The sequence below is a fragment of the Rhineura floridana genome, chromosome 7 (assembly GCF_030035675.1).
Source record: "Rhineura floridana isolate rRhiFlo1 chromosome 7, rRhiFlo1.hap2, whole genome shotgun sequence".
NCBI classification, from domain to species: domain Eukaryota; kingdom Metazoa; phylum Chordata; class Lepidosauria; order Squamata; family Rhineuridae; genus Rhineura; species Rhineura floridana.
The window spans coordinates 127,364,979-127,391,130 of NC_084486.1; positions in this window are offsets into that span (position 1 = coordinate 127,364,979).

The following is a 26,152-nucleotide window of genomic DNA, read 5'->3' on the forward strand; positions in this document are numbered from 1 at the left end:
AGATTTGATTGTTATCATTCCTGTTCTATTTTAGAATGGTTAAAATGTTACAAATCATATGCCACTTATTGGAAGCTGAGTACTGATGAGATTTGCAACTTAATGGGTTTCTGAAAACAACAGATTTATATGATAATGTGTAACTCATTGCCCTCGCAAAATTCATGCACATGAGCGCTTGTGTTTGCTAAAAGCTTACTTGGCAGTCCAAGTAAATATATCCAACAGAGGGAAATGAAGAAAATGTCATGTAGAGCTGAAATGAACATTAGCTGACATTTTAAAATCACCAGATTTACCAGTTTCACCATTCAAATTTATGAATGAGAGATGAGGCAAAATTCATACTGTAGTGTTAAATATGTTTGTTTGTTTGAACCCCCTCTCAACATTTCAAATGTGAATGCTTTACAGTGTAATCCTCCTGTGCATGCCTACTCACTGAGCCCCATTAAGTTCAATGGCACTTACTCCCAGGGAACTAAGTACAGGATTGCTCCCTTAGCCTTGTTGATATCACTTGATCATCAGCCTTTAAATATGAAATCTCATGAACTGTCAGTTGTCAAACACTAACTACAATTACATGTCATTTATCAGATGCTACAGGATAAAATTATGTTAGAGCTAATGGCCAACCATTCCTTTGTTAGGCAGATTGCTGGTTAATAGCCCAAAATGGCCAGCTGATGAGCACTAATGGCTGGAAGGTCGTTGAGAATCTTTTCTGTGTTCAAATAATATACCAGTCAGACCTTGGGGAAGCCAGTGGTGATTGTGGTAGATGTAATGTGTATGTGAGTGTGTGCATACCTGCCCTGCATGTGTTCATAATAATACCATTAAATGTCAGCCGTCAAATACTGTGCTAAATACCACTGCATGCCATTCATTGAAGACTGTCAAATATGATGTCCCAGTGTCTTTCAGATGATGTGCTCTTTGATAGCTTTTCAGGAGTTTTTCTGTGAGAAGAGCAGCTGGAAGACTATGCACCCTACTAGTACAGGTCTTTTGCAATGCAGAGAATAAACACAGCAGATTCAGAACTTCTGGAGAATATTTGACATAAAAATCCACACAGCACACAGTGAAGCTCTGGAATTCGCTACCATCCAATTTGGTTGTGGCCCCTAGCTTGGATGGCTTTAAAAGGATTTAGGCAGATTCACGGAGGATATGGCTATCAATGGCTACTAGCCATGATGTCTGTGTACTACCTCTGCTGTCGGAGGCAGAATACCTCTGAATACCAGTTGATGGAAATCCCAAGTGGGAGAGTGCTGTTGCTTGTGGGCTTCCCATAGTCAGCTGCCCTTGAAATGTGATCGTGCCTCTTGCTTGCCTAGAAGGAAGATGGAGAGGTGTGTGGTGCTTGAAGAAACCTCTGACTTTTTGCATGGCTGGAATGTAACCTATGGTCAAAGAGTCACACTATTGCTCTGCCCACTTTTGAATCTGGCCCTACCCACTACTTGTGTGTGACCCCACCCAAAGGTTGCCCACAAGAGTATGTGACCCTCAGGTTGAAAATAGTTTCCTACCGCTGCTATAGTGGTTTAGATGGTTTTAAAAAGGGGATTAGGTAAATTCACAGAGCAAATGGCTATTGATGTTACTAGTCATACATTACTTCCGGTATAAGAGGCAGTATGTCTCTGAATGCCATTTGCTGGCCATTGTGTCCGCCTTGTGTGCTTCCTATAGGTAGTTGGTTGGCCATTGTGGGAATAGAATGCATGTCTAGATTTGGCTTGACTCAGCAGAGATCTTCTAATGTTCTTAGCATTAGTGGGAACAATTGGTCAGTCAGGGTAATTCTGAAGAGTGTTGAGCTGGAGCTTCCTTAGTCAGGAGGAGGATGTGAAAATGCCAATGGTAGTCTTCATGCTGGTTTTGCTAGAACACTGCTGTAAATCTTTCCTTCCTGAAGGGTAGCGTGGTGCCCTCTAGATGTTGTTGGTCTCCAATTCCCATCAGCCCCAGTCAGTATTGCCAATGGTCAAGGATGATGGGAACTGTAGTCCAAGGTAGGGAACCTTTTTGGCTGCAGGGGCCAGGTCTTTATCAAGCCCCACCCCACAGAACAACTTTGACAGGTGACTGGGGCAACTCACCTGTCAATCACATAACAATAATTATGACATCACATGATTGACAGCTGGGTTGTCCAACTTGCATTTCTCCCTGTGCTTCCCTTTTCCATCCCTCATTGGATGGATTAAAACAGGATGCTCGGGGTGGCTTCGAAGAACAGCACTGGGAGAGAGAATCAGCTTCCACTGAATGAAAACTGTTTCCCCCTCACTGATCAAGAAATGTTCCTACAGCTCATCAGCAGATGGGTGGTTGGGAATGTGTCTTGGTCCAACAAAGGAACAATTTAAGCCCCCCATTATTCCTTTGAAGCCTCACCCTTACCCATCCCACACCTGATGTCCTGTATGACAGGTATAAGGTAAAGGGACAACGTTTCCCCAAAGGGGAAGGCCTGGTGAGCCAAGCTTGGCCAGTGAACTGAAGGCTGCCCATCCCTATCAACATCAGGAGGGCACCATGTTGGCTACTCCTGATTAAATCTATTGAATTATTTAATTGCAAGACATTTAAGAATGCGTTGGAATGTGGTGAATATTGTTTAACAGCACAATCCTCTACATGTCTACTCAAAAGAAAATCACATTGATTTCAATGAAGCGTACTCTCAGGTACGTGTGCACAGGATTGCAGCTTTAGGCAACTGTTTCCCATCTACATTCAAAGAAAACTACATTCACAGAGTTCACCAAAAGAAAACTGTTTTCCTAAAAAAACTAACAAAAATAGATTAGATAAAATTAAATTAAATTTATGAAGGTAGTCATTCAAAATTCCAATCACACATTTTCCTTTTTAATTTTTTTTAAGAACAAAATACACACAACCCTGGTTTTATATCTCCACAACAGATGATCCCATACTTTTCTCAGAGACGAAATGAAAAGAGAAAAATAGCAAAGTGTATTATCTTTTTCAGTTGTTGCAAAGAACAGATAATGAATATGTTGATTTCATTAACTCTTCTTCATGTTCCACAACTGACACGGAATACTGGAAAAGTGCAGTTTTTCCCATAAATTGATCCAAGTTTTAAAATGGCAATAATCTGTTTTCCATTTTATAAAACAATGATCCACAGATTACATTACATTTTACAACCGAGGATAGGAGATGAAATTAATGATGTCGGCATGTAGCCTGAGGGATAAATTAATCTGTTCAGAACATATCATTTTTTGGGTATAATCAATTAGTTTTCTAGCAATTAGAGCAGCCCAAGTTTGGTGTGTTCTGTTCTTTTTAGTGTTAATTGAATTACAGCTTCAGAATAAACAGCAGAACTGTCTAGAATTGCCAATAATCTCTAGCATAGTAGCCTACTTGATAAAGAATGGGAAAATTGCAAAAGGTTTTCCATAGGTATTAGCAGTGTTCAGAGTGGAAAGTTTGCCAAACTTTTTCGGAACAGGATCTTTAGAGGGTCATATTTTGCTTATCTATTTAAAATATACTTCTTAACCACTTTTCATCGGGCCATACCTCTGTGGTAGAGCATCTGCTTTGCAGACAGAAGGTCCCAGGTTCAATCCCTGGCAGACTAAAAATATAAAACTCCAGGACTCTACCTGGCACTCAAGACTCTCCTGTGGGGCCATGCCCTCTCCTCAGAACACCCAACTCTCCCTCAGCTACACCCTTCAGTGACCATCCCCTCCTCTAAAACATTTGCCTTGCTGGAATGTGTCCTTAAAAGGTGATAATGCCTCTCACTTTCCTGGATGGAGAAATTTGTGACTCGTGTGGGGCTGGAATTTTTGTCTTTGGCCCCACCCACATGTGGCCCCTGGAATCTTCCTCATGAGGGAATGTGGCCGTCAGACTGAAACATGTTCCCCATCCCTGCTGTAACCACTTATTGTAGCAGCATTGCTACAATTACAATTGCTATAACAGTATGCATTAATGGTCAATCATCTTTTAGATCTTCCTTTTGATTCTTCTCTGCCCCTGTCCTACCCAAGCATTTATATACACATTCATCCCTAGCCTCTTCACCACCACTGTCCCAAATTATAAAAAAGGCAGATAAAACACAAGCATGTGGCGGCTACACATAGGTTTAAAATAAGATTATACAATATTATTGGCTTGCACGGGCTGCTATAGGCCTCTCTGTAGACTTGTACTGAGTGGATTGGTTCTCTCTCCCTGGTCACTATCTGGTAAAAGTGACACATTAATGCTTCAGTATATGAAAAAGTTTCCTCTAACCCTTAGAATCACCTATGGCTGCCACTCAGTGGGCTACTATCCATGATTACATTGTGTATCACATGTGGGGCACTCTTGGGGTTTATTTATTTATTGTTACATTGATATCCCATCTTTCCTCCAAGGAGCTCAAGGTGGCATACATGGTTCTCTGCTCCCCATTTTATCCTCAGAAAAACCCAGTGAGGTAGGTTAGGCTGAGAGACAGTGACTGGGCTAAGGTCATCCAGTGAGTTTCATGACTGAGTGTGGACTTGAACCCTGGCCTCCCTTTAGCCACTACATCATACTGGCTTTCTTGTTCCTAGTGCAAGAACCAGAAGTCAGTGTTTCTCTTGCACCACCCTTTACTCCTATATCCTTTTGTTTCTGTACAGTAATGCAGTGGCAAATTCAGAAGTGCAGGGTCCCTTCAAGATAGTCACACCACCACCCCTCATAGCCATGCCCACTTCTCCACTTTCCCTTGTCTCTCTTGCTCTCCCTGTCCCTCCTCAGGAAAGGGGAGTCTTCTCAGTGGCTGACTCACCTCCTTTCATTCTGATGGGCTCCAACCAGCACAAAAGGACAAGGACACTTTTCAGTGGCTAACACACTCCCTTTTCATGCTGATTGGCTCATACAGAGGGACCTGGCTGGGACCCTGCTCCTAAAAAAGTAATATTTATATGACCCACTCTGACCCCAGATGACTACACCCTTGCTTCTGTACGGCAAAATGCAAACTTGTGAATACACACTATTCAGAAAGATTAACAGATCAGACTGTCTCTTCCTGCAAATTTACTTTCAAACGGCGAGATGCCATTTTCTAAATTCCACTGTCAAACTGTATACGCATACAACATTGCACTTTGGTTAGACTTGCAAAGATCAGGTTAAAGCCACAGATAAAGCAAGTGCCTTGGCTGTAGGAGATAAAGAAAATTACTGAAGGGAGACATTGGGTTAATGCCATAGAGCAGGAGCAGGAAACCTGAGGCCCGGGGGGGGGGGGAAGGGCTCTCCAGTTCTGTCTATCTGATATTTTGGGCCTCTCCCCAGCCCCAACCGCTGTCCCCAAGCTACATCCTTACTGGCCTTGCTTCACATCTTCCTTGAGTGTTTTTGCGGGGATGGAATGTGTCCCTGAATTCTGATAACACTTCTTGCTTGTCAGGATGGAGGACAGAGGGGTGTGTGAGCATGTAGAAACTAACCTACTGTACCAAGGTAAAATTCACATGCATTGCTCCACACACTTTTGCCTCTGGCCCTGCCCACCACTGGAATGTGCCCCCCAGAAAATTGCCCAGAAGGGAATGTGGCCCTCAGGCTGGAAAAAAGAATCCCCATGAGGATGAATTAGAGGAAGAAGGGGGGGGGAAGGGACCCAGTGAATTCCTGAATTATGTCCTCTACATTTTTCTTGTTTCTTATCATTAGCCAGGGAAAAGGTTTGAAAATGAAATGCCTTCTCATCAGTCTCACTCTGACAAGTCACTTTTATCAATTGCCTGCTGTGCTTGTGCGCAATAGATCAGAGTGCGAGAGAACCTGACACATCTGTTGCATGTGCTGTGACTCCTGCTGAAGTTGAGCCTACCCCAGTCGCACAAAATTATGCACTGAAAATTACAGTGGGGATGTTGATTTGAAAGGTTCACTGTGCAAAAAACAACTGAACATTGCTCTGCTGCTCTTCTTCACCTTCAAAGGAAACCCTATCATCCCTTGGAAGGTGGGATTGGAAACAATAAGGATGCACCTTTGTTTACTTGGCAGTCTGGTAAGCATGATAAATTGTTCCCCTTTTCCTCAAAAGAGTTAGAACCAAAACACAGTAACCTCGCCCATCTTTGTAAAGACTGTGTGTACAAAATAGACATGTTTTATGATGTGATGAAAGCATTGGTACTTTTACATTTAGGAAAGATTTCTATGTATCATAAAGATAAGCAGGAATCAGGTGTGCTGTTTCAGCTGGAGGCATATGCTTGACCCTGCTACTGAAGTGAAAATAGCTTGGGATAAAAATCTGTTTTAATCAGCTTTCCCCAAGAACTGGCTTAATTGGCTCCCCTCTGAAGAATCTTAGGAATTGCAGTTTGTTTGTGTGAGGTTTCTGCAAATCCTGTTAGCAGCTCCTAGCTCCTTTGCAGGGCGATGGGTCCCAAGATTCACTACTGGAAGCACTGGTAACTAAACCACTTTCATTTTGCAGTAAAGACCTCCCCCAAGACTGATGCATGATACTGGATGGTATGGTAGGATGGCCTAGTGAAAAAGAAGACAGTAGCTCAGTGGTAGAGCATCTGCCTTGCATGCAGAAGGACCTGGGTTCATTCCTCAGCATCTCCAGGTAGGACTGGGAGAGACTTTCTGCCTGAAACTCTGAACCACCACTGCCAGTCAGTGTAGACAGTACTGAGTTAGTGGACCAGTGGGTCTGGCTCAGTATGACACAGCTTTCTATGTTCCTAATACTTCTGTAGAATTGGAAATTGTATCAGGCATAGATTGTTGCCTGCTGAAATCCTGTCTTCTGCATTAAATATGCAGAATCTCTGTCCTCTTTTTAATTGTTTGAACCAGGCTGCCCTATTACTGTTTGAATAGGCAGTTATAGAGAGAGGAAACTGAAGTAGAGCAGTGTGCTATAACTTACTGTCTGTGCACAAGCTAGGCATGCAAGTGCACGAGAGTGAAAACGTATCTGCTCTACTCTCAGAGATTTAATATCTAGGGAATACTAGAAGGATGTTGAAATCTTTAGTACACACAAGTGCACGTTAACAATGTTTTAAGAATCACAGCACAATCCTATATAAGTGTACTCAAAAGTCAGTCCTACAAAAGTTTGTAGAGCTTACTCTCAAGTAGGGATGGGGGAAGAAATTTGATTCATTTCACATTTAAAGAGGAGCCTACCTAATTCTCACTATGCAAAACACTATGTATACACAGCCATCCTTCAAAATTAACGCTTCTCCAAATTTTGCAACAGAGTTCTCCAGTCAAGTAATATGTATCCTAGGATAAAGTGTGCATAATGCATATATTAGTAAAACTAACATACATAAATGTGTACATTAGGCAAAACTGTATACTAATAGGTGTATATTAGAAGGTATTTGCATTAAAATTCTAATGGATCTTCATGAGGACTTAAAAAAAATCCACAAACTGATGTGGAAATGTGGGGAACTGAACTTAAGACCAGAGAAAAAAAGAGAAATGAGAGAAACTGAAATTGGCAAATTTACCCATCCCTAGTGGGTATAGCATTACATCCTGAATTGATTAGTTAAAAATGTAATTTGATAGTACTTCTTCCCTAGTAAGTGTGTTTAAGATTACACCATTAAACAATTTGCACCAGCAGTGTACCCCATAATGTACCATTGACACAGGCATTGGTTCCCCTATGTGTACAAAGTCCAAGTAGCATCACATGGCTTTTGGTCTCCACCACATTAATGCACCATGACAAACACATATATCAAGGTCACATGTCAGAAACTCAGAAGTCACTGAGGAGGAAGACTGGGTGCAAGATGCATCCCCACAACAAAAGGCAAAATACGCTGGTCTGCCACAGACTTCCATGAGAGGACAACACTAAAAGCCAGCACCACCTCCACATACTTGGCCTGCAAAGATCACTCCACCCTCTTCCTCAGACTCTGAAGACTCCACCTCCAAATCCTCAGCAGAGTAGAAGTCTCCATCCCCTCTTGAAGAATGAGGGATGCCCCTTTTAAGAACCAAATAGCTTCCTCCAAAAAAGTGGAGCTAGAAAAACTGGCCTGCCTATGATCTGTTTCAGGACTGCCTAACCCCCAGCATGAGGGTCCTACAGCCACTGCAATTTTGTCTGCCCCCCAAGACCCCATTGATTTTGGTGCAGTGGCAAAAACATGAAAGTAGACACAGTGCTGGGGTGGGTGGAGAGGTTGAAACTTCTCCACCTAGCTCAGTGACATGATGAGGATGCAAACTGTCTCTTCCTCGGTCATCAGACTGATCATTTGTTGAGAAGAGAGGGGCCAATCCTCCTTAACAAATCAGCTGAGAAGGGTGTGTGGGTATGAGGGAGGGAAAAGTGGAGGGAGAAGCATGTAGGGTGACCAAACCCACTGGTATCATGTGCCTTCTGGAGAATTGGCAAAGGTTGCTTGTGGCCCTCAGACCACAAAAGGTTAGCAGTCCCTGCCATATTTCACATCCTTTATTGGCTCCAGACATTTGCTGGAGCACTGTCCTAGTGCTTCCCTTGAGTGCCTATATGCAGGCTGAGGCTAGAGACACACTGTTGTGTCAGTTCCAGTTTGTTTCCACCTCTCTTTTCTGAAAACAGGGGCACACAATCCTAGTCAAACTCTGCCCCTTATTACTCTAAAAGCCTGGTCAGATCAGAGTGTGGTTTGTTTTTAAAATTCAGCTTCACACAGGTCTGAAGTCAGCAATGGGGAAGGGAGGTGTGGCCATTAGAGGACAGATTTGCTTCAAAATGCAGTCAGATCAACATTCTTTCTGCTTTCCAAGAGACTCCCAAAGCCTGAATTTCATTCACCTCCACTTGGAGCTGTCCATGGTCCTGAATCTTTACTGAAAACTCTTGGACCACTTTTCCCCTTCCTTCTATGTGCCCTTCATGGGACAGGACACTAACATATGAACTGGTGGTTCTTCTTTTTTAATTAAGCACTCTAGGACAGAGGTTCCCCAAACGTTTCCTCCATGGACCACTTGAAAATTGCTGAAAGCCTTGGTGGACTGTGATGTTCCTATATTAATGTATATATGGTAAGTGTTGGTTGTTTAGAAGATATATGGTAAGTAGTGAAAGAGGAGGGGGAGTGAATGGGCAGTAGAATGCGAGATGATTGGCTGAGTGTTTAAAATGGCTGAATGTATAAAAGGAAGAGTGAGAGTGGAATCAGGGGGGGAGAAGAGAACTGAGTGGGTTGCTTGGTGGGGTTTAGAGAGTTGTTTGACAGGAGAGAGTGGAGAAGGAGGGAGGTGGAGTTCGGATTAGTATTGAGTAAAACCATATGCTTATGTGCCTTAAGAAGAAATCTTGTTAATCTTGTTAGCTTTATTATCTGTAATAAATACTTAATTTGGTTTACCAAAGGCCTGATCCTTGGCTGGGGTTTCACAGACCAAAAGGGAGGGTAAGGTAATGACCAAGGCTGAAGGGGAACTGTAACAAATGGTGGCAGCGGTGAAGAGAATAACAATACCAGTATTCAGAGTCTCTGGGAATACTAGTATTGGGACGTTACTGGTGGTTGCCTAGCAGGGGGATCTGTTGAGATCTGTGCTAGAGCGGGGAGAGAAACCATAAGAGAGAGCGGTCCGGACTGGTGGAGTCCCTGGTGGTGCCTAGTGACGGGCAGTAACCACGAGCAGGTAGGAACCTGACAGGGAGAGCCAGGGAAGGACGCCTCACATGGACCACTTAAAGATTTTCCTGCCTACTGTAATGAACAGTGCTAGGTATCTTTAACTGCATTTGTATTGCTTTTTTATTTCTCATATTGTATTTTATTGTATTACAATTTGAATGCCATAGAATTCTATAGAATTTAAATTGTAAGTGTTCTTCATAGACACACCACAGACCACCTGGATTAAGCTTGTGGACAACTGATGGTCCATGGACCACAGATAGGGAATATCTGCTTTAGGCAATTTGGTTATGGATGCTCCTGTGTATTCATATATGTTGTAAATGGGAGCAGGCTCTTAATTGTGTGATTTCCCTTCTTTATCAATCGTGTCACGGAAAGTACCTAAAACAATGTGTCATTATGTAAGAATGAAGCCTTTGTCTGGGAGCCAAAACAGCATCCTGTGCATGGTGAAACTCTCACTGTGGGTTGTGTCATTTCTAATGTTGCTATGGGGGATTTATCAAAATGCCTTGACAGTTTGGCATATTTCACTGACATTAATATAGTCAGTATAATTCAGTAGCTGTGCGGTATTGTCTTCCCATGCTTTTATCCAATAAGAATAACTTTATTGAACAAAATCCATCAAAGTGGGGCGGGGGGAGAATCCCAGCAACATTGCCTCAATTTTTACAGCTTCCAGCAAAAACAAATAATAAAAAAGTAGCGTTAATTGACAGTGAATAAAATGCAACAAGGATAAAACCATAAAAAGCTCAGGGGAAGCCAACAGAATTTGAGCATTTATTCCACAAAGTTTGCTACTTTCAAGATGCAGAGTTTACTATGGTTCTCTCAAATGGAAGGTCACTGTGCATGCAGAGTGTTTCTGCTAACTTTTGTGAGAAGAATGGCACTCCCTGGAAATACCAAATGAGGGCCTGCTGAGTAAACATAGATAATGAAAAACAAGCAGGGGTTTTAAATGACCTCAGGATAAATGTCAACTTTGAAAGGCTGACAGTTTCAAACTTGGGTGCCTATATTTAGTTTTCTATACTTGCATTGAGGCATATCAATAAGTCACTAGGTTGCCACTTGCTTGCAAATAACCAAATGGGATTAAGAGGGCTTGGATAAGTAGATGCAGTTTCCCACTACGAGTTGGGTCACTCAAAACAACGAAGACAAGCATGAGACCACCATGATAGTATGGTTCCTGTTGTGGACTTGCAATTATAGGGACATGGAAATGGATTCTTCTTCAGATCCATAAAGCATAATGTATGATGGCTGTCATGTTTCCTACCCCTGGGCAGAAGCTATTGAGCTAGAAATAAGGCTATATAAAGGCTACCAATGGCTATTTGCTACAATGTCTATGTTCTACCTCCGCTGTTGGAAGCAGCATGCCTCTGAATACCAATTGCTGGGAATTGCAGTGGAGGAAAGGAGAACTGTTGCACTCAGGTTCTGCTTGTGGGCTTCCCATGGGCATCTGAATGGCTACTGTGAGAACAGGATACTGGACTAGATGGGTCTTTGGCCTGGTCTAGCAGGCTCTTCTAATGTTCTTAAATTGGTATTATAGATTGTTTTTTTTTTCCTGACTATGTGTGGTTTCATACCTGAAAATTAATTACTGCAGTTTTGGACTTGAGAATTCTAACATGTAAAATTGTTGGGAAGGCTAAGTTTGTTCAAAGGTATTGTTGGCTTAGCCTATCATTCTTCATGAAGTTCTTTTGTTTGCCCCAAAGTGGCAAATAATAAATAATAAGATGAATATAGTACCAAGGTAGCAAACATTGGCATATTTTCCTACAATGCACTACAGTTGTACAAAAAGACTTGTCAATGTAAAAATGGAGGCTAGAGGCTGAAGCATATCTGGTCAGTCATCATCAAAATGTTTGGCAATTTAGTTGCAGTTGAAATATATGACATGCAGTCACCACTCATTATTTATTTATTTATTTATTTATTTTATTTAATTTATATACCGCCCTAAGCCCGAAGGCTCTCTGGGCGGTGTACAAAAGATAAAACAAGCACAGTGTATAAATACAATAAATACAATAAATTAAGAAACAAAAACAAACAAACAATAAAAGAACCAAACAACATCCAAAATACAAAATAATAATGAAATACTGTTAAAATACACTTTAAAATGCCTGGGAGTATAAAAAGGTTTTCACCTGGCGCCGAAAAGATAGTAGCGTCGGCACCAGGCGCACCTCATCGGGGAGACTGTTCCACAGTTCGGGGGCCACCACTGAAAAGGCCCTAGTTCTAGTCACCACCCTCCGAGCTTCTCGATGGGATGGCACTCGGAGGAGGGCCTTAGATGTTGAGCGCAGTGTATGGGTAGGTTCATATTGGGAGAGGCGTTCCACCAGGTATTGCGGTCCCATGCCATGTAGGGCTTTATAGGACAAGACCGTGTTCTGGATGCTTCATTAGATCCCACTGCCATAATATTGGAGTCTAGGTCCCGGAGAATGCATGCAATCTTATCCTGGAAGTGCCTCGTGAACTCATCACAGCGGGCTACAGATGAATCTATAATATCCCGAGGGCCAGAATGTAAAAGCCCTCGTACAATTTTAAAGAGCTCCGCTGGGCGGGAGAGAGATGCCTTAATTGTGGCAGCAAAATATCTCTTTTTTTGCTGCCCTCACCGCTACTATATACTGCTTAGAAGAGGCACTTACCAAGGCATAATTGCATTCGTCAGGAGTTCGCCTCCATCTGGACTCAAGCCTCCTCCTCTCTTGCTTCATCACTCTCAGCTCCGAGGTATACTATGGACCTGTATGAGCTCTGCATAGGAGGGGGCGCATGGGAGCGATTGTGTCAACCACCCGGGTCATCTCCGTATTCCACAATCCAACCAGGGCTTCGACAGGAGCGCCAGTCTTCTCAGTCGGAAAATCCCCCAGAGCCCTTTGGAAACCCTCAGGATCCATTAGTCTCCGGGGGCGGAACAATTTAATAGGTCCCCCACCCTTGCAGAGGGAAAGGGTCGCTGTGAGCCTAAACTTCAGCAAGCGGTGATCTGTCCATGACAATGGGGTAGATGAAAAACCCCCAACCACCAGATCACCATCTCCATGCCCAGTGGTGAAGATCAAATCAAGAGTATGTCCCGACACATGCATTGGGCCAGTAACAACCTGAGACAGCCCCATGGTTGTCATGGAGGCCATGAAGTCCTGAGCCGCCCCAGATAAAGCAGTCTCGGCATGGACGTTGAAGTCCCCTAGTACCAATAGTCTAGGGGACCGCAACAATACCTCCGAGACTACCTCTGTCAGCTCAGTTAGGGAATTTGTTGGGCAGCAGGGCGGGCGGTACACCAACAAAATTCCCAGTCTGTCTCTCTGGCCCAGCACAAGGTGGAGACACTCCAGACCAGTAGTCACCTGGACAGGGTGCTTGGTGAGTGAGAAAGAACTCCTATAGACCACAGCAACCACAGCAATCCCACCTCCCCGTCCTTTGGTTCTACCATGATGCTGAACCGTATACCCAGGTGGGCAGAGCTGGGAAAGAGCAACTCCTCCCTGATTGCCCACCCAGGTCTCAGTTATACACGCCAGGTCGGCAGCCTCCTCCACAATTAAATCATGAACAAGGGAGATTTTATGGTGAACCGACCTGGCGTTTAACAACAGCACATGGGGATCCGAAGGCTGACTGATGGAACAACCAGCAGTCCTGGGGATGTGAGGAGAACCGGAACAAGTCACAGACACTACTTGTCTGGGACGAGTTCCCCTTACCTGGCACGTTCTCCTCACAACACTGTACCTCCCATTACCCGTCACTACGCTGATTGGGGCCCCCGAAAGTCTCCCCAGTCGATGTATAATACTCTCTCCCAGGCACATATTAAAACAAATAAAACTCACATATACACACACACCAAGTCACAGTCACCCACACAATGCACATTCACACCAATACACACTAAAATTCACACACACACACACTTAATCAATCACGCACTACAATAAACATACATATAATACAAGCAAACAATATTAAAATAACTACAAAACTTCCAAATAAAAACTCACATACATCACCAACTCAATCATTCACACATAATACACATGCAACCATATTAGTTGCCTCCAGGTGGCAGCAATGAGACAAGATGTTGCAATCTCAGAGGCCGCAACTATATTGGCAACAAAGCCGCACTTAAAGAGGCAGCAGCAACAGCAACAATGATGGCCAGACAACGATGAAACAAGAGGGACAAAAGTCACAACAACATCCCAGAGCAGCAAATGCAGCATTCACGCCCCCAAGACAAACGATGAACCGCTCCGCCTCCGATGACGATGATGACGAAAACAGAATGGCGAAGACAGAGATGGCAGAAACAATGTCCAAACAACCAGCAAGCAGCAGCGATGGCCGACAATGCAGCAAGGTGGAGAGCAGAACGAGCAGCGACAGGGCAGACCCCAAGCGGCAACAATGGCACCCACGACAACAGCAGCTCAAGAGCAGCAGCGCCACAGCGACCAAAAGCCAGAGGCCCGAAGAAGGAGCAGCGACGACAGCGAAGATGCCCCGCAGCAGCAGCAGCAGCAGCAGCAAGCGGCAAGCGGCAACGACAGCAGCACCCAGACCGCCCGAACGCAGCACAACAACCCGGTCCACAACCCAACAGCAGCGGGGGCAAGGCAACCCAAGGCTGCGGCACCCCAACGGCGAAGGCCGCAAGAATGGTAAGCCACCCTGCACTCAGCCACACTCAACCGCCCCGTAACCTTCTGCCACGAACAAAGAGCGACAGTGGCTGTACAGGCGGGCCCGGGTCTATTTTGTGTCCTGGGGTAGCAGGTAAGCTGGTAAAATTGAGATGTTAAGATCATTAAAAGACTGAGTTAAAAGATAAAATATGGAGCTCTAAAACGAGCGTCCGACTCAGTCGCCATCTTTTAAAGTTTATATTGTTTGGAGGGCTGTAATTTTTCAAGAGGTTAACTTTTGACTCCCTTATCATCCAAGGGTCCAATTGTCTCCCTAGATGGTCTCCTGCTTTGAATGTATTTATAGAAATTTTGTTGTTGGTTTTTATGTTCTTAGCAATGTGCTCCTCAAATTCTTTTTTAGCATCCCTTATTGTCTTCTTGCATTTCTTTTGCCAGAGTTTGTGTTCTTTTTTATTTTCTTCATTTGGACAAGACTTCCATTTTCTGAAGGAAGACTTTTTGCCTCTAAGAGCTTCCTTGACTTTGCTCGTTAACCATGCTGGCATCTTCTTGGCCCTGGCGGTACCTTTTCTGATCTGCGGTATGCACCCCAGTTGAGCTTCTAATATAGTGTTTTTAAACAACTTCCAAGCATTTTCGAGTGATGTGACCCTCTGGACTTTGTTTTTCAGCTTTCTTTTTACCAATCCCCTCATTTTTGTGAAGTTTCCTCTTTTGAAGTCAAATGTGACCGTGTTGGATTTTCTTGGCAATTGGCCAGTTACATGTATGTTTAATTTAATAGCACTGTGGTCACTGCTCCCAATCGGTTCAACAACACTTACATCTCGCACCAGGTCCCGGTCCCCACTGAGGATTAAGTCCAGGGTTGCCGTCCCTCTGGTCGGTTCCATGACCAACTGGTCTAGGGAATAGTCATTTAGAATATCTAGAAACTTTGCTTCTTTGTCATGACTGGAACACATATGCAGCCAGTCTATGTCCGGGTAGTTGAAGTCACCCATTACTACCACATTTCCTAGTTTGGATGCTTCCTCAATTTCATATCTCATCTCAAGGTCTCCCTGAGCATTTTGATCAGGGGGACGATAGATCGTTCCCAGTATTAAGTCCCTCCTGGGGCATGGTATCACCACCCACAACGATTCTGTGGAGGAGTCTGCCTCTTTGGGGGTTTCGAGCTTGCTGGATTCAATGCCTTCTTTCACGTATAGAGCGACTCCGCCACCAATACGTCCTTCCCTGTCCTTCCGATATAGTTTATATCCAGGGATAACCGTATCCCACTGGTTTTCTCCATTCCACCAGGTCTCCGTTATGCTCACTATATCAATGCTCTCCTCTAAGACCAAGCACTCCAGTTCTCCCATCTTGGTTCGGAGGCTCCTAGCATTAGCGTACAGGCACTTGTAAGCAGTGTCTCTCTTCAAGGGTCTTTGGCACTTGTGGTTTGGCCTGCGGTAATTTTGCTCTTCTGAATTTATATCCTGTGCTCCTGCTCTCAGAATGCCTACTTCTAGGCCTACCCCTTTTAAAATTTCATCATTTCTTTGGTTTTTATCCCAGGGGGGAGGTTTATTCCGAACCGGACCTTTCTCAGCTCCTGTCGGGTTTCCCCCCTCAGTCAATTTAAAAGCTGCTCTGCTACCTTTTTAATTTTAAGTGCCAGCAGTCTGGTTCCATTCTGGTTCAAGTGGAGCCCGTCCCTTTTGTACAGGCCCGGCTTGTCCCAAAATGTTCCCCAGTGCCTAACAAATCTAAACCCTTCCACCCGACACCATCGTCTCATCCACGCATTGAGACTGCAAAGCTGGTCCTGTCTGGCTGGTCCTGCATGTGGAACCGGTAGCATTTCAGAGAAAGCCACCTTGGAGGTCCTGGCTTTCAGCATCCTACCTAGCAACCTAAATTTTGCTTCCAGGACCTCACGGCTGCATTTCCCCATGTCGTTGGTGCCAACGTACACTACGACCACTGACTCCTCCCCAGCACTGTCTACCAAACTATCTAAACGACGGGCGATATCCGCAACCTTCGCACCAGGCAGGCAAAACACCTTGTGGTCTACACGCCCATCACACACCCCACTGTCTATGTTCCTAATGATCAAATCACCCACTACAAGGATCCCTCCACCCCCTGGAGACATATCCTTGGCACGAGAGGATAGCTGCTCATCCCCCAAGGAATGGGTCCCTTCTAAGGGATCGTTTTCCTCTTCCTCAACTGGATGCTCTCCTTCCCCGAGACCATCGTTCTCCATGATAGCAGGAGAGCTATCATCGCTGGAGTGGGACACAGCTATAACGTCCCTGAAGGCCTCCTCCACACACCTCTCTGCCTCTCTCAGCTTTTCCAGGTCTGCCACCTTGGCCTCAAGGAAATGAAGTCGTTCCCGGAGAGCCAGGAGCTCATTACACCGAGAGCACACCCACGACTTCTGTCCAACAGGCAGATAGTCGTACATGCTGCAGGCTGTGCAAAACACTGGAAAGCCCCCACACGCCTGCTGGCTTCTTACCTGCATAGTTTTGTTTAAGGTTTATTACGTCAATAGGTTGGAGACTGTGGTTTAGTTGAGGTCAGGGAAAAGAAGGGCAGAGTGGGGGGCCCTGGCCTCCTCGCCCTGCTGCCGAACTCGCTCTGCTGCAGAGAAGCTAAATGAATTCTTTGCATCTGTCTGAGATTGCAGAGAAGCTAAATGAATTCTTTGCATCTGTCTGAGATTGCAGAGAAGCTAAATGAATTCTTTGCATCTGTCTTCACAGTGGAAGATATAGGGCAGATCCCTGAACCTGAACTAACATTTGCAGGAAGGGATTCTGAGGAACTGAGACAAATAGTGGTAACGAGAGAGGAAGTTCTAGGCTTAATGGACAATATAAAAACTGACAAATCACCGGGCCCGGATGGCATCCACCCGAGAGTTCTCAAAGAACTCAAAGGTGAAATTGCTGATCTGCTAACTAAAATATGTAACTTGTCCCTCGGGTCCTGCTCCGTGCCTGAGGACTGGAAAGTGGCAAATGTAACGTCAATCTTCAAAAAGGGATCCAGAGGGCATCCCGGAAATTACAGGCCAGTTAGCTTAACTTCTGTCCCTGGAAAACTGGTAGAAAGTATGATTAAAGCTAGATTAACTAAGCACATAGAAGAACAAGCCTTGCTGAAGCAGAGCCAGCATGGCTTCTGCAAGGGAAAGTCCTGTCTCAGTAACCTATTAGAATTCTTTGAGAGTGTCAGCAAGCATATAGATAGAGGTGATCCAGTGGACATAGTGTGCTTAGACTTTCAAAAAGCGTTTGACAAGGTACCTCACCAAAGACTTCTGAGGAAGCTTAGCAGTCATGGAATAAGAGGAGAGGTCCTCTTGTGGATAAGGAATTGGTTAAGAAGCAGAAAGCAGAGAGTAGGAATCAACGGACAGTTCTCCCAATGGAGGGCTGTAGAAAGTGGAGTCCCTCAAGGATCGGTATTGGGACCTGTACTTTTCAACTTGTTCATTAATGACCTAGAATTAGGAGTGAGCAGTGAAGTGGCCAAGTTTGCTGATGACACTAAATTGTTCAGGGTTGTTAAAACAAAAAGGGATTGTGAAGAGCTCCAAAAAGATCTCTCCAAACTGAGTGAATGGGCAGAAAAATGGCAAATGCAATTCAATATAAACAAGTGTAAAATTATGCATATTGGAGCAAAAAATCTTAATTTCACATATACGCTCATGGGGTCTGAATTGGCGGTGACTGACCAGGAGAGAGACCTTGGGGTTGTAGTGGACAGCACAATGAAAATGTCGACCCAGTGTGCGGCAGCTGTGAAAAAGGCAAATTCCATGCTAGCGATAATTAGGAAAGGTATTGAAAATAAAACAGCTGATATCATAATGCCGTTGTATAAATCTATGGTGCGGCCGCATTTGGAATACTGTGTACAGTTCTGGTCGCCTCATCTCAGAAAGGATATTCTAGAGTTGGAAAAGGTTCAGAAGAGGGCAACCAGAATGATCAAGGGGATGGAGCGACTCCCTTACGAGGAAAGGTTGCAGCATTTGGGGCTTTTTAGTTTAGAGAAAAGGCGGGTCAGAGGAGACATGATAGAAGTGTATAAAATTATGCATGGCATTGAGAAAGTGGATAGAGAAAAGTTCTTCTCCCTCTCTCATAACACTAGAACTCGTGGACATTCAAAGAAGCTGAATGTTGGAAGATTCAGGACAGACAAAAGGAAGTACTTCTTTACTCAGCGCATAGTTAAACTATGGAATTTGCTCCCACAAGATGCAGTAATGGCCACCAGCTTGGACAGCTTTAAAAGAAGATTAGACAAATTCATGGAGGACAGGGCTATCAATGGCTACTAGCTGTGATGGCTGTGCTGTGCCACCCTAGTCAGAGCCAGCATGCTTCTGAAAACCAGTTGCCGGAAGCCTCAGGAGGGGAGAGTGTTCTTGCACTCGGGTCCTGCTTGCAGGCTTCCCCCAGGCACCTGGTTGGCCACTGTGAGAACAGGATGCTGGACTAGATGGGCCACTGGCCTGATCCAGCAGGCTCTTCTTATGTTCTTATGTTCTTTTGATCAGAGTTGCTCTGTCTATTCTTTGGTTTAAATTTACAGATAACAACTAGCAACTTTGATGCAGAATTGCTCCTCTGCATTCTCACCAGGGCATGTTTGCTCCAAGTTATCCAACTCGAAAGGAGAGCATACAGTCAGTCTTCAATGTTTTAACCATAAGTTACATAGAACATAGCAATTGTGGCTGCTAGCCCTTGATAGCCTTATCCTTATCCTTATGACTGCACCACTATTTCTTTTTTCTTTTTAAAGGACTTTTCCAAGGGCAGGAGATAGTTGGATGAAAGAGAGACAAGAAAAGGAGAATAAAGAGAAGGGGGAAAAAAACCAAAATGAGCACATATTATTAAAAATAATAAAGTGGTTTATTATAGCTTAGAGAGCCAGTGTGGTGTAGTGGTCGAGGTGTTGGACTACAACCTGGGTGACCAGGGTTCAAATCCCCACACAGCCATGAAGCTCACTGGGTGACTTTGGGCCAGTCACATCCTCTCAGCCTCAGAGGAAGGCAATGGTAAACCCACTCTGAACACCGCTTACCATGAAAACCCTATTCATAGAGTTGCCATAAGTTGGAATCGACTTGAAGGCAGTCCATCATCATCATCATCATCATTATAGCTTGGCCTTAAAGGTGGCTTTCAGATCTGAAAAGACTCTGTCTCTCTTTTCTCTCCTCTATTGTCCATTCTCATCCTAAACCTAATATACATCTTCAATAAACTAGTAAAGAAGTATGCAATGCAATGTTTTGCATATCTACTCAAAAGTAATTACCACTAATTCAATGGGACTTATTCCCAGCTATGTTTCCATAAGATTGCAATGTAAGGTGGCAAGCCTGAGGACAATTGCTAAGAACTCATTTACTTCCTTCCTTCTTAAAGAGATAAATAGAATTAAGAGACTAGCTTCTGAGGTCAACAATTGTACAGCAATATGCATAATGTTACATCACAATTGGTCTAATCTCTAACTTCTGCTTCCATTCATACTTTTGTCCATAGCCTAGTCAGATATAATGTCTATATAATGATATAATGTCTTCATCAGCAGGTCTTTAGCTGCAAATATAGCCTCAGGAAGGCCTTAATCTGGGAATGCGCAGCCATTGACTTGCCTCAGGAACTGCCCCCAGCTTTGCTTAAGCAGAAGCTTGCAACATCTGCCTTTCAGTTTTCCTAGTCAGGGGCATCACTAGGGCGGTGCGGCAGGTGCGAGCCGCACCGGGTGACACAACCAGACAGGGGTGACACCCAGAGCCGCCCCCCCCAGGCACCGCCTAGGCACCAACAAGAGCCTTTGCGTGGCACGCCAGCTGCCTTCCTTGGCTGTTAGAAGGTGGAAATGGCGGCAGACAACGAGGCGGCGGTGCGCTCCCGGGCCCTGTCATTCGGCCGCACGCTCCGCGCACTCGATCATGTGCTTTGCACGTGTGATCGCTCTGAGTGAGAGAGAAGGCGCTGTGGGCTGCACTGGGTGACATCAACCCTAGTGTTTGGATGCATCTTAGTCTGATGTCTCAGCTTTGACCATGCCAACTTGGGTGGCTGATTCTTTGCCCAGCCAGGTAGTTTAATACTGTAAATAGGTTAATTTGGTCATGTTTGGCAGATATGTACAGGAATTTCACAGGGTAGAGTTTGGTGAGCACCCTTAGGCACCATTTAAGATTAAAGGTGCAATCTGGGGCTTGCCTCCCGGATTGGTGAGTCCGTTGGCAGAATAATATTCATCTTTGGGGCTAATCTGTAATGCCCAGTCAGTGTTGTGGAGCAAGAAGTCCTCCCTAACCACCCTGAGGGGCTGGGGCCCAGAGAAGGGGACTGGGCTTTTACCACCCCCTTTTCCATGGCAGGGTGTCCTCGCCTGATTGGGTAAGACTTCTGTCCCACACTTTGCTCTTCAGAACATGTTTATGCAATCTATCACTTAATTGGCTTTATTTAAATAAATGTGGCCCTTGATTTACCCACACTTCATCTTGTCCCGCCTCTTCACTTCCTGACTATGGCTGCAACATAGGAAACAGCAGAATGCCAGACACAAATATTTTAAAAAAGCTAAGAGTCATGTGGCACATGAAATCTGGTCAAGTGAACTCTAGTCCACAAATGTTTATGCTGCAATTAATTAGTGAGTTTTTAAGCTGCCAGAAGATTCATTGTTGATTTGCAGCAATGTACTACAAGTATTGAAGATCCTCAAAATACCTGATGCATTTAAGAAAACCTAAAAAGCTTGAGTGAATAGTAAAGATTTTGTCTGGTGCCTAAAGCAGAACAAGGTAGGAACCAGGTGGACTTCCTTGAGAAGGGAGCTCCAGAGACAGGGTGCCACAAGCGAAAAAACACAAAACAAAGAAAACCAACCTGTTTCTTGGTTGTCACCTGGCTCACTTCTGAAGATGGGGTACCTGGAGGACAGCATCAGCAGATGACTTCAGTGTGGAACAGGTTGATTGGTCTTTGTTCTGGTCATCTCACTGCCCTCCTTTGCCTGACCTTGTGTAGGACAGCTACCTGAATATTGGATGAATTGCCCTTTGCTACTACATCCCAGTTGCCTATTGGGTGAGATCTGCTCAACAGTGCCCCCTGTAGGTTTTGACCAGATAGGACTGGACAGATGACTTACTCACTCCAGGAACATCACCTGGACGGAGGATCTTTAGGGACAGTTTTTCTCCTCTCCTGCTTAGTGACCCCCAACTACCCAGCCTGCAGGGAGCTTTTATATAGCCCAGAAGAAACTGGCAGGATGCCCATGCAATGGTACTATTGGCACTGCATCATCATAGCACTTCCAGCTGGATAGGTGTATTTCTTGCTGGACTAATTATGCAGCAGAGCCACAAGAGAGCCTTGTGTGTTGTGGCTCCTGAGTCCTGGCATGTGGAATTGGTTTTAGAACTCATTTAAACAAATAAACAAAGAATATGTAAGAAAAGGCTTGTCAGCTACAATGATGGCAGACAACAAGGCACCTGGTTTCAGATGGAACTGACTTCTGTGGCTTCTCTATAACCTCAATTAAACAGTAAACCAAGTTTTTGTTATTATTATTTGCAATCTCCTTAACTTCTCTTTTCATAAAAGGACAGTGCTAGACCATAAAGTGCAGAGATGTGACTAGTAGTTACTGATATAATAAATGAGGCCTATTGGGTATCATAACATCCCCTTCCCTTTAATGCAGGCTTTTGAGAGCATGACAGACATAATGATGATTAATCACATTTTCTGCAGGTTTTTTTTTTGTACATTCTGCTTTATCCTATGGGGTATCAAATACAGAGCTGTTACTTCTACTGCAAAATGCCAAGTGGCATCATCTGTTGTTGTTCTTTTAAAATAAATGCTGCCTGGAACATGTTCTGATTTTGTTATGCAAATATGCAAAAGCATAAACATCACAGACATGCCAGACTATGTCACAGTATTATTAATTTTTTACCATTGGCTTCCAACTTACTTTGAAACAGATCAGACTCTTTGTCATCAAGGAAAGAAAGAAAGAAAGAAAGAAAGAAAGAAAGAAAGAAAGAAAGAAAGAAAGAAAGAAAGAAAGAAAGAAAGAAAGAAAGAAAGAAAGAAAGAAAGAAAGAAGCTTATATAACTGGAATAAATACAGGATAGCTCTGATTTTATTTGACCTGTAAATAAGGTTTGATACCCTCCGGTTTTTCATGTTAATGTCCTTTCAACAACCCCTGACAGTCAGAATGACATTATTTTGTGGTATGATTCATGTACTTGGCTAGTCACTAAAGATCTAGACCATTAGACAGTGTTAATGGACACCGCTTGCATTACCCCATCAGAGCACTACTGAGCCAGTTCTGACATTGGTGCCAATTGCTTGTGATCATGAGGGTCCTTTTACAAGACCTTTTTCTTTTACCTGAATAAGAGCAGTGTGTTGTTGACCTTTGGAAGCAGAAATCCCTATGTGCTTCTAACACTGGACCAGGACAGACACTCTTTATTAGACGAAGCCTTGCAGTGACACAGTACTTTGGAACCAAGATTAGCCAGCTCGCTACATATCAAGAGAACAGCTGGGTCAGAGATTAGCTCTAGTTGTGAATGCACACTGGAATAATTTATTTTTACTGTTAGGATTTTGGGGATTAGGAAATTTTGGGGATTAAGAATTATATATTTTGGCAGAGGTGTATGTATGTCTGAATATTATAAATGCTGCTTAATGTCCCAGGCAACATACAGGAATGTTGACCATTTGACTCTTTTACAGAGATAAACTCATTACATCGTCATCCCTTTTTAGCTACTTCTCACAAGTTAAGTGCTGTTTCAGCCTTGAGGTAACAGAAACATTGTCACAAGCACTGAGGAATAACCCATGTTTCATTACATTTAACAGTATAAAAGCCCTGCAAAACTATTCTGTATTAGAGCTCAGCCTAGACAACAGCAATGATAAGTGGAGTTCAGCTCCTATAGGGGTTCATCTGCTGTCATTCTGAGGGTTCCTAGGCATCAGCAGGGATATAAGATTGACTACTTTGCTTTCTGGTTTTGCATGCTTTGCTTAGTAAATAAAACCTGGAACTTACCCCATTTGTGTTGTATTTCCAGATCCATAAAGAACCTTTAACATGACAAATTGGCTTGGGCAATTCAATAGGTTAAACAGGTTGGCCCCATTCTTGGGAATCCCTGATCACTTAAAAATGCCTCTGAGCTTTCACCAGAACTCTACCTATCCTTGCTCTTTTCATTGCAACCAGCAAGCACATACTTAAAATGTCAACTAGCACTGATGGTTACAATCCTTCTCCCACCCCACTCCCCAAGGACACAGTGTAGAGGAGTAGGACAACAAGAGCAAACTTGCATGCTGGGCCAATCTGCTAAAACCATTCTTACTTGGCCCACAATGCCATTAGCTAGTCTCACACTATACTGTGAAGGGAGGGTAAGGGGGCACAACAAAGCCTGGCTAGGGGAGGGACATTTCCAGGTCTAATTCAAAATGCTCGCATTAGTGTTTAAAGTCTAGGACAGTATTCAATTAACTCATCCCATCAGCACAAGAATTACTGCTAGTGCAATGGGATTTCCTCCCCCTCTCCTTCCCCAGTGCAAACCCACACCCTCCCCAAATCTGTTCTGGAGGGTTGGAGGAACCCCTAGAACAGATTTAGTGGGAGCAAGGGGGGAAAATAGTGAGGGAAGTCCCATTGCAGTAGTGGTAATCCTTGCGCTGATGGGGCCCTGGCTTAGTGCTACATTGCATACAACCCTTAGGCCCCAAATATTTGAAAGACGACCTTCAGCTCTACCAATCTTCTCAGGTATTAAGATCTGCAGAAGGGACTCTCTTGGTAGTTCAGTCACACTCAGAGGTGCAGAGAATAGCACCCTGGCTGAAGGCTTTCTCTGTGGCAGCCTCTGAATTATGGAACTCCCTCTGTGATGTCCCTGTATTTTAATATCTGTAAATATGGTAAGTGCGGGTTTATTAAGTGATATATGGTAAGTGACTCAGTAAGAGGGGGGAGTACATGGGCTAGAATGCTGGAGAATGTTGGATGATGATTGGCTGAGTGTTTGAATGGCTGAAGGTATAAATGAGAAGATGACAGTTGAGTAGGGGGAGAGTTGGGAAGAGTTGTTGGAGAGGGCGGTTGGTTGATGAGAGGGATTTTGGAGGAGTTGGTTGGCAGAGTTCTGAGGGAGGCTTGGATTTTATTTGGCTGATATTTAGGCAATATATATATGACCAGAAACATAAAGAGTGATGCTATATGAAACTATACACTTGTTAAACATACCTTACATAATCTTGTTATTTCCTGGTGCTTATAAATAAACATTTTATTGGTTTACCAAAAGCCTGATCCTTGGTTGGGGCTTTCACAGACCAGAAGGGTGGGCAGGGTAATTACCAAGGTTGGAAAACAGTATCAATGGTGGCAGCGGTGAAGAGATAGTGTATCATCAAGTATCCAGGGCAACCCAGGGCTGTGTGCTTTATTGGCACAAAGATACAGGGGGTTGTGGCCTGCAAGTGCACCCAGACACAAAGTAACAATAAGCCAGAAGAGAGACTAAGGCAAAGTCTCTAGCAGTATTGTTTACAGGGAGTGACTGATGGTGCTGCCTAGCAGTGGGATCTTGTGAGATCTGTGCTAGGGGAGCTAAAGAAAAATAAAAACTATGTTTCTCCCTGGTGGTAGCCATGGGTGGGAGCCTGACAGGTGGTGCTAGGGGAGGAACATTACACCCTCCCTCCCTACAAATGGGTGCCTAGCACAGTCACTGTACAGCTTTTGCCATATGCTGAAGATGTACTCTTCACCTTGGCCTTCAAAAGTTAAGGCACTCAGTTTTGTAGGACCCACTTTTGCTGAATTCATACTGTTCTCTCCCAGATGTTTTACTCGTTTTATAACTGTAGTGGCTTTATCAGGTTTTTGTTTGTGTAATTGTATATTCTATTGTTGTACTGGGACCTTATAATGAAGAGCAGGTAAGAAATCTTATAAGTGAATAAATAATAAAGAAATATATAAATAAATAAAGAAAGAAATATAATCCCCTAGGTTTTGCCTATTGCCAAGGTTGGTGTAATGTGTGGCCACATGCTATATGTCAACATGCCTCATCCTACATCTGGATATAGGCAATGCTGTCCCTGCCCGAGATGCGTGAGGATGCTTCTTGGTACTCTGCTAGTAGATGTGGGGTGGCCTAGTGCTGATTCTAGCTCTTCAGATGAAGGAATGCCACCTTAAAGGAATGGACAGTATATGACACAAGATTAAAGCAAATCTGTATACATTGTAGATATGCTCCAGTTAAAGTCAAGCATCATTATGTTTAATTGATATCAGTGGCACAGGATTAGGCATGCGCTTAAATCTCTCTCACTGAAATCAACAAGACTTAAAAAGTATTTTAGTTTGGTAGAGTTGTTCTCATTTGCTGCTTCTCTTCCAGTGATTATGCAATTAAAGCTATGTTGTAGCTTAATTCCTTTAAAATTAATATTCAGAAGATGGTGTAAGCCAACATCGCAAAGTGCTTTAGTATTTGTTGTCTCAGGAAGGTCTTTGGATAGAAAATATCAAATACTGCATCCACTCTTCTATAAGTGTTGACAATGCCTTTACCCTAAGAC